Below are 14,160 nucleotides of genomic sequence, written 5' to 3' on the forward strand. Positions count from 1 at the left end.
CCAATGGATTTAAAAATTTTTATTATACTATCTCTGTGCCATCTTGGCCATAGGATTCATTTCAGTTTATAAGAAAACTATCCGTTAAGATTGACCAGGCTATGGTTGAGGACAGATTCAATCTGTGGAATTGGCTGCACCTGTTCTGCTGTGGATGGATGGCTTGACTATGAATTACTGGAAATACTCATGCAGCAGCAGGTCACCTTCTGTCCCCACTTTACACTCAGCAGAAGACCCAAGTGGTTACAGAACACAGTGGGTTTTCCAGAAATAACCAGTGACGAGAAACTCTATACAGTCATGCCTACCCTCAGAGATGAAGCCTTGAAAGAAACTCCCCTGAATCAGACCCACAAACCATGTTCCTGCCAAAGGAGTGAGGTATTTGAGAAACAGAAAGAACCAAAAGGAAGGTAAACCAAACAAGCATACAATAGGGAAATCTTCCATTCACTTTGCGTGCTGGGCAAATGAGCAGTAACTGGGGGCAGGTTTTGTCATACTTCATTATTCAATGTTGAAAAAAAATCCTGTGAACACCCACCAGGTGTTAAGGCACAGTGATAGGGTACTGAATGAGCAATATGATCTCCAGTAGTAGACATAAAACATAAATACTAGTAATAACTGTAATGCAGGTGAGAAAGAGAGATACAGACACCCGAGTTTGCAGGAGGGAGAGAGAGTAGCAGTGGGGTCTGTTGTGCTTAGTGGATCAAGAAAGGAAGGGAAGGAGGTTGGGTGGGGTCTTGGGTGCCTAGCTAAGGGGGCTTCTTTTTACTTTTCTTTCTCCCTCCCTCCTTTTCTCTCCTCCCCTCCTTCATTTCTTTCTTCTTAACACTTCACATCCTTGCAAATTTTGAAAAGAGAACTAAAGATGGTTGTAACTGTTCTCTGGAGAGATTCATCAGGTAGTAATAAAGTTTGTGGCAATGGGAATTGAGAGATTGAGCCAAAAAATATTTAGGACATAAACTCAACAGGTCTAGGCAACTGACTGACTGTTGTGAGGATCAGTAAGTGGGATAAATCGAATGTGACCTGGAGAATGCTGATGTCGTTCAGAACAGGGTCCCCAGGAGAGGAGCAGGTGCCGCATGATTTTGGATACACTTAAGTGCTAGTGAAGCTGCCCGACAAACTGCTAATGTGGGACTAAAGCACTGGAGAGAGGTCTGGATTGCTGAAGCCATAGAAGTGAGAGTATTCTGCATACAAATGAGAGCTGACACCATGAAAATGGATGAGGCCAAGGGAGAGAGAGTTTAGGAGAGAAGAGGGTCAAGGGCAGAGCCTTAGGGAATGGCTGCATATAGGATGAGAAAAAGAGCCAGACAATGAAACCAAAGGAGTTGTCGGAGCAACAATCTGAAATTCAGCAGACTGTCACAGGAAATAAAGGAGGAAAGAGGCTCACGGAGTGGGAGGTCACAATGGGAAGTGCTACTCAGAGGTCAAAGAGGATGGGACTTGGGGAAATGCCAGTGGGGCCTCCAGGAGCAGTTTTACTAGCCTTCTGGTGAGATCACATTTCAGGTCTCGAGCTCAAGGGTTAAAGAGGGAACAAACGGGTTGTTCAATTCATATTTGTGGGCATCTGTCTTTACTGCTTGCCTCTTCTTTTTGCTTCCTAACTCACCATCTGTCCACTTTCACTGCTATGCACAAGTTTCTAAAGCCTCTTCACTTTAATGATTCAACAGATACTGATGAAAATGGACAAAATTAATGAATAAGACCTTCTAGGAATCCCCAGGGTCCTAAAAGCATTATTGCTTATCCAGCACTTATTCCCCAGGCACAAATATACTGTGATTCAGACACTGGCCCGCAGCGTCATTATGGATGAAATGAGACATTCTCGTGGACTACGGAGTTCGGTGGAGGAAAAAGGGATGGCATGGCTTTTCTCTCAAGGGGAGGAAAACTCTTGGCCCTTGCCGTGAATGGCCTTTATTGGGTTTCTCGGCACATTACATGATGGTCTTCATTTACTATGCACAGGCTCACTTTAGGTGGTTACCTTTGACAGAAAACAAAGGAGCCAATGACACTAATCACACCACAGAATAGAGATACTTGCAAATGAAAAGGCAAAAGTGGTTGAACTAGCTATCCTTATCCTTGGAAAGTTTAGCATGGATTTTAGGAAGTTACTCTGCAGTAAATGTCCTCAATTCAGGGTGAGGGAGTTTTTTTTAGCAAGAGCAAGACTCAAAGTGGCCTAGGCACATTGCAGGCCTGATTCCCCATGGGAGAACCTATCTGTGGGCATGGGTCCCATGCATCTCTAAGTGGGAACTGGGCCCACGCCATGCAGAATGGTCTCCTACAATACTGAAGACAAGTGAAATGTAGTAGCTTGTTGTCATGGACTATGAAGTCAGAACTGGGTTTAAATTCTTGCCCTCCTACCACTTATTAGCTGTGTTATTTTCAGCAGCTTCAACTGCAAAAAGGATATAATAATAGTTCCCATTTCATAGAGTTGATGTGAGGACAAAATGGGATAATGTATATGGTGCCTAGTATATAGTAGGGGCTCAATAAATTGTATCTCTCTTTATTATGCCACTGGGATGTTATTATCAAGGGTTACTTACTGAAATAAGTATTTATTATTGATAGAGACAATGAGGAACACAGAAGTGTTTGAAATAATTTCTGGCCTCAGAGGAGTTTACAATCTTATTAGGAGAGTCAAGGATGACATAGATGAGAAAATAAAAGACAAACACCTGATTAGTGCTAGGTGGTGTGGGAATGTCTATAAGGCAGTGGTTTTCAACTGATGTACTGCAAGAATTGCTTAAACACTCAATGCCTGACCATTTAGTCAGGGGCACTGACATTTTTTCCTTTATACTGTCAAATAAAAAATGACAACAGCCAACACAACAACAGCCCTCCAGTGTGAATGCCCTGTGTGAACAATAAATATGTAGCTCGTATAACAGAGCTGTACCTTATTGGTCAAGTTGCATGACAAGGTTGTGGTCTGACCAGTTAATTCTTGATGCCAGAAATACTTACATACAAATAGAGGCACCTTATTTTTTTTAAAAAGTCACTTTGGAGCAAAAAGAATAGGTAATTACCAGTTTGGAGGGTAAATAAATAAAAATTATACTTATTTTTTGTCAGATCAGCTATATATTTTTTGGTGTGCCACTGAACTTCAGTACTTAGTTTATGTGTGCCATGAGATGAAAAAGGTTGAAAAGTACTGCTATAAGTGGAATAAAAAGCTAGGAAGAGGTGGATATGACTGGAGACTCAAAATAGAGGTGGGATTAAGATGCTTTTCATAAGACATGGATAGAGAGGAAGGGAGGGAGGGAAGGAGGGAGAGAAGGAGGGGGAAGAGAGAAAGAGAGAGAAAGTGGTCCAGAGGAAGGGTGAGAGTATAAATGCTGAAACTCCTATGCAGGTGTTGGGGTCACTTATGAAACTAGCTTCTTGAATGTGGAGGATAAGTGATGGCAGTAACTGGACACGGACTGGTTATGCAGGATGGAGCCTGTCACTTTAGTGTGGCAGCAGTTCCTGGTGTTTGGTGGAGCCTGGGCTGACTGCTGGGAAGTCTATGCAAGATTATATGGAGGTGGGCAAAAACCAGGTAGGTAGAATGGCTTCACATGGTGAAATCGGAGAGGCAGAATGAAGTCTAAATCTCATGCAAGAGTCTAGCAGGCTAAATGTGTTATTGAATATCAGCCAGGATTAGAAGCAGAACACTCATTCTCTACACTGGACTTGCTCCTAATGAACCAACAGGTGTGGACCTCAAGTCTTCAGATGACAGAGAGCATCAGGGGAGCTAGAACAGAAGTGGGCAGGCAGATGTCGGTGCCCGCAGATGTATGTATAGGTGCACCAGAGAAAAAAATGATCATGTGTGTGTGCACTTCCAAAGTCATCCTGGGTATTTATTACAGACACTCTAAATCTTCCTAGAGACTGCAGATAGCATCATACTTTTGACAGCCCTAGGTTCTGCAAAGCTATACACTCTAATTACAGTTAGTGAGAGACCATCGTAGAATTTAAGTGTATTCAGCCACTTCAAATCCATAGCAGAAAATGACATTAAGTGGTAGTTTCCCTATCAGATTAAATTAGACTAACCGTTCTGTTCTTAGATGAAAGAAAACGTAACACACTTTGATATGTGACTTTCAAATTCAGTGACAAACATCTGCACTAAAAAGATATAATATTGACAAGTGTTGGTGGAAAAAATTACAGGATATGTCCTGCTGATGTCATTCACTGATCTCAGCTGATAGAATACACACTTGCAGAGTATATACATTAATCCAGGTTTAACATAATCTTTTGGGTTTACCTAAAACACTACTGGTTACTGGCAAGTAACTGTATTTTTGAAAAGTTTATTTTCAAATGAAAAACAAACATTAATTTTTAAAAATCATCATTTAGCAGTTTGCCTTTCCAACTTTTAAATGTTTCTCAAATACCTGAAGTCAAGACTATCATTACTGGCAATATATAAATTATGGGAAAAGGTATATTTCTAAAAAAAATTAGTTAAGCAGTAACTTATTTTCTCATAGATTCAATGCTGTAAGTAATGGTTAGTTTCTGCAGACCAGTCGTGGACTTAATCCAGTGGTGGTGCTTTGTGCCCCTAGTGCCCGGCATAACACTTGGCATATGGTGCTTTTTAAAACGTTGCTGAACAAATGATTAAATGAATCAATAAATAAATGAGGTATAGAAGCCTATGCTGTTCTGAAATAACTAATACAACTACCATATAAAAATGTTTCTTTTGGAAAATGTGATCTGAGTTCCAGCTGAGTTGCCAGAACAACCTCTCCCGTGAGTCATCCTTTAACTTTGGTGGCAGAACGGAAATGTCTCCCTCAGCTCTGAAAGAAAACTCAAATTAAGTATCAGCTATCCTTGACATTTTCTCACTTCCATTGGGGAAGTCCTATAAAGAAAGAGGGGTGAAAAGAGGGTGATGATGAGGGAAGAGTGAGGCAAGAGTCTGGGGACACATTCAACAGAGACTACCATTAGGATGGGTCCAGCCAATCCTATCACCACGCAGTCAACGCGAGCCTGGCCGGAGCAGGTGGGACAGAGACTGGAGCGAGATGGGGTCTAGGCAGCAAAGTGCCTGCAGTTGTGGTGGGGAAAAAATCCCATGTAGGGTCAACCTTGAGGAGAGGAGCCTTCCTATTTAAGACTAGTATTCACCCAAATATAAAGCACAAAGGCATAGTGGTCAAGTGCAAGGGGCCTGGAGCCAGACTTTCTGGTTTCATGCCCCATCCGTCAACTTCATTAGCCATGTGATGTCAGATGAGGCACTTAACCTCTCTGTGCCCCAGGGAAATGGGGATAAGAATCCCTACTGCAAGGGTTGCTAAGAGGATTAAATAAATTAACAGTGCCTGGGTTATTACAAGGGCTGCCTACATAAGTGTTAACTAAACAAATATACCAACCATCTGTAAGTTGCTGGTTACATGTTATACATGTAATAATTAAAGACATGTTCAACACACAGCATTATTTTCACTGATTTGTCCCCTAGAGCAAGCTATATGAAGGAAAGAGTAAACAAATGGGATGACATCAAACTAAAAAGCTTCTGCATGGCTAAAGAAAACATCAGCAAAATGAAAAGGGAACCAACTGTATGGGACCTCAGACAAGGGTTTGATCTCCAAAATATATAAAGAACTCACACGACTCCACGGCAGGAAGAGAAACAATCCAGTTAAGAAATGGGCAAAGGACCTGAACAGACACTTCTCCAAGAAGGACATGCAGAGGGCCCATAGACAACAAACTGACAGTGACCAGAAATGGGGGTGGGGATAACAGAGGAAAGAAGGAGAAAGGTCAAGTCAGGGAACATGTATAAAGGACCCATGGACAAGGACAATAGGGGAGGACTGAATGTGGGAGGTGGGGGTAGGTAGGGCATGGGAGAGTGATGGGGGTAAATAGGGACAACTGTAATGGAACAACAACTAAAAAAAAATGTTCAACCTTGAAAACTATGGCCTTCCTAAGGCTTAAGGAGTGAGAGGAAAAGAAAGTGGGTATTTTTCACTAAATATCAATAAAAAGCATAGCACTATCTTCAATTGTGCTATGAGCATTGTTTTTCACTTTAAAAGAAAAAATTTGTGCCAAATCACCACCTAGGAATAGGAATTTTAAAGTGGTACTATGCGGCTCTCAGTGAAAACCAAACAAGTCTTACTGAGACTATTTTAAGAATGTGTTTTCTGCTGATGATAAGGAAGAATATAAAATACATCTTTTTGGGGGGGACAGCACTGCCTTAAGAACAGCTATTCAAAATGGGTTCCATTAAGGATACATCTCATTTCACTAAGTGAAATAAGGTCATCCTTTTAATTTCAGAAGTATCATTGGCCAGCCAAATGACAAATGTCATTTGGACCCTTGGTGAATAAATTGCAATTTTTTTAAACACAAACTTCAGGGTTGGGCTGCCAAGTCTTCATGTTTCCTTTCATGGTGTGCCAGCACGAAGAATTACTAGGGGAAAATGTTTATTAAATGAAAAAGGTTACGTCATAGTGAAGGACTATGTACTGAGGAATGGTTTGCTTTTGCCAGTATTCAAGGATCAGAGTAGCTGTCATTTCCTCCTTTACTGCAGGAACCTTTTAAGTAAATGAAAGGCTGATTTATAGGTGCATTATCCTTATTATCTTGCTCGAGTAAAGAGTAAGGTTAAGAATTCAATATTCAGGACAGGGTGCCTAGATGTGGAGAAAATCCCCATTTACAGAGTCTAATGGAAAAGACTAACACCTTGGTTTCCCTCTAATTCACAGGCTCCAAAGAAGTATTGATCTTTTGCCTCAAAATCAAGCTGCTTATCAGTTATGCTAACAGTCCACCAGTTCTCTCATTCTCTCCAGAGCAATTTCATTAAATAGCAACATCTGCAAACCCCAAGTGGCAACAAAATGTGATCTAGCTAGAAAGGGAGAAAACCCTAAAGAAAAAGCACTAAAACTACTTAGTACATTTAGACCAACAGAACCAAGCAATGTAGCAGAAATTTGTTATGCGAATTAAGTGTTTTGCCAAGAAACCATCAGTCCTTATAAGGTAGTTAATATATTTTACATGCAAATAATGAATATCTTCATTATACCCTGAAATAGGTGATAAAGACACAGTGAAATATTGCGGACAGTGCATGGGCCCTGGAGTGTGAAGACTTGGGTTCAAGTGTAGCTCCATTATTTACAAACTGCATGGCCTTGAACAACTTGGGTAACAAGGGACGTAAAAATACCTACTGTATCTACTTCACGGGGTTTTTGAGAGAATCAAATGAGGCTGTGTATCTATATGGAAGTATTTGGTAAACTGTTAAGAGCTCTCAGATTCTACTCTTTATTATCATGATTACATTTGACTGCTTATTTTGTATATTAATCCATTTGGATCATGAACAGAGTATACTATAAATCATTCAGCACATGTATTGAGTGATGATTTGGGCAACTCACTGATGTAATAGCACAAAGACCTGGGGAAGTTAAATGGCTTTCCAGCCCTGCTGCAGTCTCTAGAACAGTCCACTGTCTAGAAAAGGCTAAATATTTATCCATTTTTGTACAGAAGGAAAGAGCAGTAAGAAAATGGAACTCTGTACAACTATATTAGCATTTAAATCAATATTTTATCTGAGAACACATTAAGTGGCCAGATTACTTGACTTAATGTTATTTACTTGAAATACTTGTTCAAAGCACAGGCTGCCATCAAAGCATTTCATATAGTCTAGATCGAGGGATTAAACTTTGCAGCTTAGTGGAAACAAACTTCAAAAGACACGTTTCACAGAAATTTATAAAAGTAGAATATGTAAATACAAAATATCATTTTTTGTCTCAAAGCAACAGTTAAGTAATAAACACATATCTGTTTGTTCCATGTCTCCGTGGGCTTTTGGGGGAGGGTCGACTCCTTCAATTGAGTGTGGAGCTATCCTTAATGGCTGTCTGTATAGTGATGAGGAAAAATTTGGTGAAGGTTAGGTATGCGGGTAATTAACTTTTAGCAAGAAAATCTGATAGGGATCTATGCATATGGAGCCCTAAAAAGAAAGAATACCATTTAGGGCACAATCATTACCAACATCCTGTCACGGACTTCTCAAACTATGCACTTGTTATGACCAGGTCCACAGGCATGGGTCAGTGGCTGTGCACCTCAGAATTCTAGTCTGACTTTACAGGGTGAGACAAATCATACAGGGTGGGAGAAGAAAGTCCTGGCTTCCACAGCCCAAATCCTTTCCTCTTCTATTCTTATTTTTCATGGTTCAATAGAATCTTTTGCCCTAAGAAATCCAAGCTGGCACAGCTCCTTCCTTCCCCAATGTTTTGGTCTTACTGACATAGGTAATTTATTCCAGGGAAATAATTTTTAGTAAAGACAGACTGTTAAGAGGCAGAGAGGGGGCTAATGGTGGGTGTGGATATATATTTCTAATGCCTATTTTTTTCTCCAACAGGCCATATTTCACCTAACTTTATAAACTGTAGACTTGACATTCTTATTAGCACAGTGAATGTACAACGTGATCATCTATTAAATGTTTACTGATGATGAGTTAAACCACCATTCGAGGTACCCCGAACAAGATAAATCTCTGCAACCTAAAAGGCATTGGAAAAAGTTTTTATATCAGAAAAGCTAGTCAAAATATCTCTGGCATCTTGTTAAGGAAAAAAAGAAACAAACATTAAAATCTTTGGCAGAGTGTCTAATACCAAATATTTACCACCTAATTTTTTCTGTTCTCTAAATGTTTTATGCAAGTTATCATTATTAACAGGTTGCAGGCCCTTTCAGCACAAGGAATATAGTTCTCTGGTATTTTCTAGAGTACCTAGACTTGAACTAGGCAAAAGAAAAGACTGCCAGCCCTGGCTCATATAGTTCAGTGGACTGAGCAATAACCAAAGGGTCCTCAGTCTGATTCCCAGTCAGGGTGCATGCCTGTGTTGTGGGCCAGGACCCCAGTAGGGGGCACATGAGAGGCAACCACACATTGATGTCTCTCTCCCTCTCTGACTCTCTCCCTTACCCTCTCTCTAAAAAAAAAAATAAATAAATAAATAAAAGACCTGCCAAGTATTTAAAGAAATAAAATGAACATGTTTTCCTTGGGTGCAGCTGGTGATCTATATTTCATTAAAGAGTCTTTTAACCAACAACATATATATTCAACATATTATCAAATCATAACATTTCTTAATAAGACCATGTTATATTTGTTTGGTGCTGCTTGTTTATAAAGTGCTTTCATCTGTACTATCACACACCCAGTGTGAGGGAAGTGGCTCAGTTACAGATGAGAAACTGAAACACTCAGAAGTCGTGTCTTCAGTTTTTGAACAAGCCAGGCACTTTTCTGGATGCCATGTTTATAGTGATGAACAAGACAAAGTTCCTACTGTTCTGAAGCTTACTCAGTGGTGTGTTTGTACATATCTAACAACTGGCCCTGTGAGTGAAGTTTACCAGAAATGTATGAATTAATATTTTCCTTTACTTTAATAAATAAGACAAAAGTGAAATAACAAAACCATATGCTGGAACTTCATTTCTCAATAATATGAGTGACTTCCTTGCTAAATTAATAGTTTTCAAATATTAGAAGAGTATTCTCTCAATTTTTGTGCTATTCACAGTATAATAGCCACAGGCAACAAATTAACATTTCCTGTCACTTAAGTTTTTATTTTGATTTTTTATTTATTGATTTTAGAGAAAGGAAGGGAGGGAGAGGGAGAGAGAAGAAGGGACAGAGACATTGATTTTTATTGTTTTATTTATTTATACATTTATTGGTTGTTTCTTACATGTGTTCTAACCAGGGATCAAACCCACAACCTTGGCATATTGGGATGACACTCTAACCAAATGAGCTACCCAGCTAGGGTGCTTTCCTAAGTTTAGCAATCTACCAGAAAAATATATCGAACCCTAATTTGTAGTGTTTGCTGATTTCTACACTGTAAATACTCCTACCATGACCAATTTTATGCTATCAATGTGAAGTTACTGAATTGGGAAAAAAAGGTGTAGTAATACTTCATTATATAGTATTCCCACCATTCAGATACAATAGATGTAAATAACCTCAAGAGAATAGATAATCATACAATGAAAGTTCTAGTTTCTCCACATCCTTACCACCAGTTGTTATTTTTGGGGGTTTTTCTTTTTTGTTTAATAACAGCCATCCTAGTAAGTGTGAAATAGTATCTCACTGTGATTTTTGAATATTTAGTATATTGTTAATACAACTTAATTTTAAGTTTGTATAATTTAATTTTTAATATTTTCTGTGTTTTTTTACCAGCTCACAAAAGGCAACTCACAAAATACGGAAAAGATATTTGTAAATCATGTATGTGATAAGGGATAATATATAAAATATATAAAGAACACCTACAACTTGACAACAAAACCACCCCCCCTGCCAAATCCAAGATATCGGTAGAGGACATGAGTAGAGTTTTCTACAAAGGACATGTACAAGTGGTCAGTAACCATATGAAAAGATGCTCCACATCACTAATCACTAGGGAAATGCAAATCACAACCACAATGAGGTACCATTTCACACCCACTAGGATGGCTATTATTAAACAAAAGACAAAAACAAAACCCCAGAAAATAACAACAGTCTATAAGGATGTGGAGAAACTGGACTCTCATACAGTGTAAGTAGGAATGTAAAGTGGTGTAGCTGCTCTAGAAAATAGTACAGTGATCTCTCAAAAATTAAACATAGAATTACCACATGATCCAGCGATTTCACTTTTTGGATTATACCGGGAAAAACTGAAAGCAGAGACTTGAGAAATATTTGAACACTAATATTCATAGCATCATTCACAACACTCAAAAAGTAGAAACAAACCAAATGTCCATCAGTAAATGAGTGGATAAACAAAATATTTTATATACCACACACATGCGTGCACACAGACACACACAAAGGAATCATCCAGACTTAAAAAGGAATCAAATTCTGATACATGTTACAGCACAGATGAACCTTGAAAACATTATGCTAAGTGAAATACGTCAGACACAAACAGACAAATATTGCATAACTCCACTTATATGAGCTACCTAGGGTAGTCAGATTCATAAGGACAGAAAGTGGAATAGTGGTTACCAGGGGCTCAGGGGAGGGGATAAAGGAGGTTATTATTTAATGGATACAGAGTTCCAGTTCAAGATGATGACAAGGTCCTGGAGATGGATGGTGATGATGGTCACACAACAATGTGAAAGTACTTAATGCCACTGACGTGTAGGCCTTAAAATGGCTGAAATGATAAACTTTATTATGTCTACTTTAACATAATAAAAACAGGGCAGAAAATGAAATAATGAAAAATTCTCATGCTTGAATAATTTTTTTAAAAAGCTCACAATATTACTGAAATTTAACAATCAGATTTTGTGAGAACAGGCTGGCTCCATATCAATGAGCTTACCTTCCTACCAACAGGGAGGGGAAAGAGAGATGTGCTCAGGGTCACATGTGAAATGGAAGAGCCAGCCCGGACTTGGGGTCCTCTGAGTGGTCCAGCACTCTTTCCAGAGCAGCGTGCTGTTTTCCATATAAGCCAGTTACTATTGAATTAGTGTCACAAAGTTCTGAGGTGTCTGTATTTGTGTTATAACTGCTGCAAGCCAGAAAAGTGAACCTGGAGGTTAAACTTTATCAGATGATGCATTTGGAGTAAAGAGATGGGACAAGTCTTGGAGAGAAGCAAGATGGGAGACTAGGACAGGAAGCCATCAGCGGTCCAGTACCCTACCTGCTAGATCTGTACACGAGCAGCAGTGTTGTGGGAGGCAGACACAAAACCCCCCTTCTTTGGGTCTAACCAATTACGTCCACTCCTGGGTTGAGATCAGGAGTCTCAGAGAGATGTTTCTACCTCCTAAATGTAGCTATCACCCAGATAATAGATGATACCGTCATCTACCCTGATCTCTCTGGGTCCCCTAGTACCTCTCATTGGGAGGTTGTCAAAGAAATGGCTGCAAAAAGGCATTAACAATGACAGGCTGACACAGGAGTCCTAAGCTATAATGTTGAGCAAACATTTTACTCAGAGAAAATGGCATGTCCAAAAAGGCTCAGAGGCAAGAATAAGATTGCCAAGGGCTTTGGGCAAAAACAGCTTTGCCAGGACAGGGTGGGTGGCAACAGGCAGACCACTGCAGAGAAACTTGTGTGTCTGTGAGAAAGATGCTGTTTTAGTATAACACCTTTTCATTTATTTCTTTTTTGAAAGTAAGTTCCTCTCTCAACTTTTTAAATAAAGATTTAATTTATTTATTTTTAGAAAGGAGAAGGGAGGAAGAGAAGGAGAGAAACATCAGTGTGTGGTTACCTTGCGCGTGCCCCCTTCTAGGGACCTGACCTGCAACCCAGAAATCTGCCCTAGATTAGGAATCGAACTGGGGACACTTTGATTCACAGGCCAGCACTCAATCCACTGAACCACACTAACAGGGCTCAACTTTTTCTTTAACATTTAGACCTAAAAACTATAGTGAGTTTTTAAAGCCTCTTTTAAAGGAAGTTGGACTTATTTATGGTCCACACACATTGCCAACAAAGCAGTGATCCCTCAACAGTCTGAAGATGAAAAACATATGGAAAATCAGCAAATATGATGGTCTTTGAAAATATAACATTGGCAGTATTTAAATTTCGTTTTTTACTAACATTAAACTAGACTCCTCTGAGAGCTCAAGTTATTTCCTGATTTTAAGTTATGCAGGATCAATACTTTTAAGACACAAAGGTGATACCTAGTGGATTTCTGAGAATCAGCATAATATCAAGAAAGAAGTCATACTTTACCTCCTAAGACTCATGTTCCTCATCCTACTGTACTTTGCTTTAGTCCACTTCCCAGGTGTTGTGTTTTTCTTACAAACTGGAAGCAAGACCCTCCACCAGCAAAAGAGATTATACCACTTGCTTTATTGCAGTGCCTGCTTTATTGTGGTGGTCTGGAACCAAACCCACAATATCTCCAAGCTAGGCCTATCTGGCAGGGCTGTTGTGGGAAAAAGAAGAAAAGAATACGAAGTATGTATTGGGTCGCCAAAAAGTCTGTGTGTTTTTTTTTCTGTAAGATAAAAGACACATTTTTCATTTTCACCAATAACTTTATTGATTTGGATATTTTGAGTATGTCAGCTATCTCCCACTATTGGCTTCTAGTGGGTAGAGTCCAGGGGTGCTGCTAAGCATCTTCCAGTGCATAAGACAGCTCCACAGCAAAGAATTATCTGGCCAAAACAAACCACTTTTGACATGTTTGATCAGTTACAGCACCTTTTCCATATACTGCACAAATCTTTTTTTGTGTGTTTCAGTTGCATTTTTACCTTTCTTAAAATTATAGAGTACAATATGCTGAAAGTGCTGCATATTTTCTTCCATCTTCAATATTAAAATGACTATACAAAAATTCATCAATTTTGATACTTTTTTTTAAAATGCACACTGACATGACAGTTGTGACAACACTGTCTAACAAAATTGTTTTGAATGAAGTTAAAGGCAAGTAAGCACTACTAGAGACATTGTACTGAAAAAAACTAAATGAACTTTTCAGCCAAACCAATACAAAAGCTAGCATTAAGTAAGCATTCAGAACATTGTGAGTGCTATTACCCTTGTGTACATAAATGTTTAACTTAATAAACATTTATTGTTACAATATATAAGACATAGTCTGGAATCTAGGTTTTATTTCATCTTTTTTGTTTTATTTTGTTAAATACTTCAATCATAGAGAAGATTACAGAAAAAATAACAGATGCCTGGCAGATGATTTGTTTTAACTTCCTATGAGCTTCAACTGTATGGAAATACCACAATTTATCCATTCCCCATGTAACACCGGCACTGAACATGCCTCTTGGGAGAATTATCTAGACACATATCTAGAAGTGAAATTGCTAGACACGGGTTAAGATAATCTTCCCATCCCAAACTACACTCCCATTTGCTTTAGTACCCAACACTGTGGGAACATTCTCATTTATCAACACTAGATGCCAGGCATT

At 39.0% G+C, this 14,160-nt stretch overlaps 1 protein-coding gene across 1 annotated transcript in view; it reads right to left on the minus strand.

Annotated features, from left to right (window-relative positions):
* Positions 1 to 14,160, minus strand: part of FRMD5 (FERM domain containing 5) — a 285,688-nt gene that overhangs the window by 112,788 nt on the left and 158,740 nt on the right.

This window comes from Phyllostomus discolor, chromosome 1 (assembly GCF_004126475.2).
Source record: "Phyllostomus discolor isolate MPI-MPIP mPhyDis1 chromosome 1, mPhyDis1.pri.v3, whole genome shotgun sequence".
Classification (NCBI taxonomy): Eukaryota; Metazoa; Chordata; class Mammalia; order Chiroptera; family Phyllostomidae; genus Phyllostomus; species Phyllostomus discolor.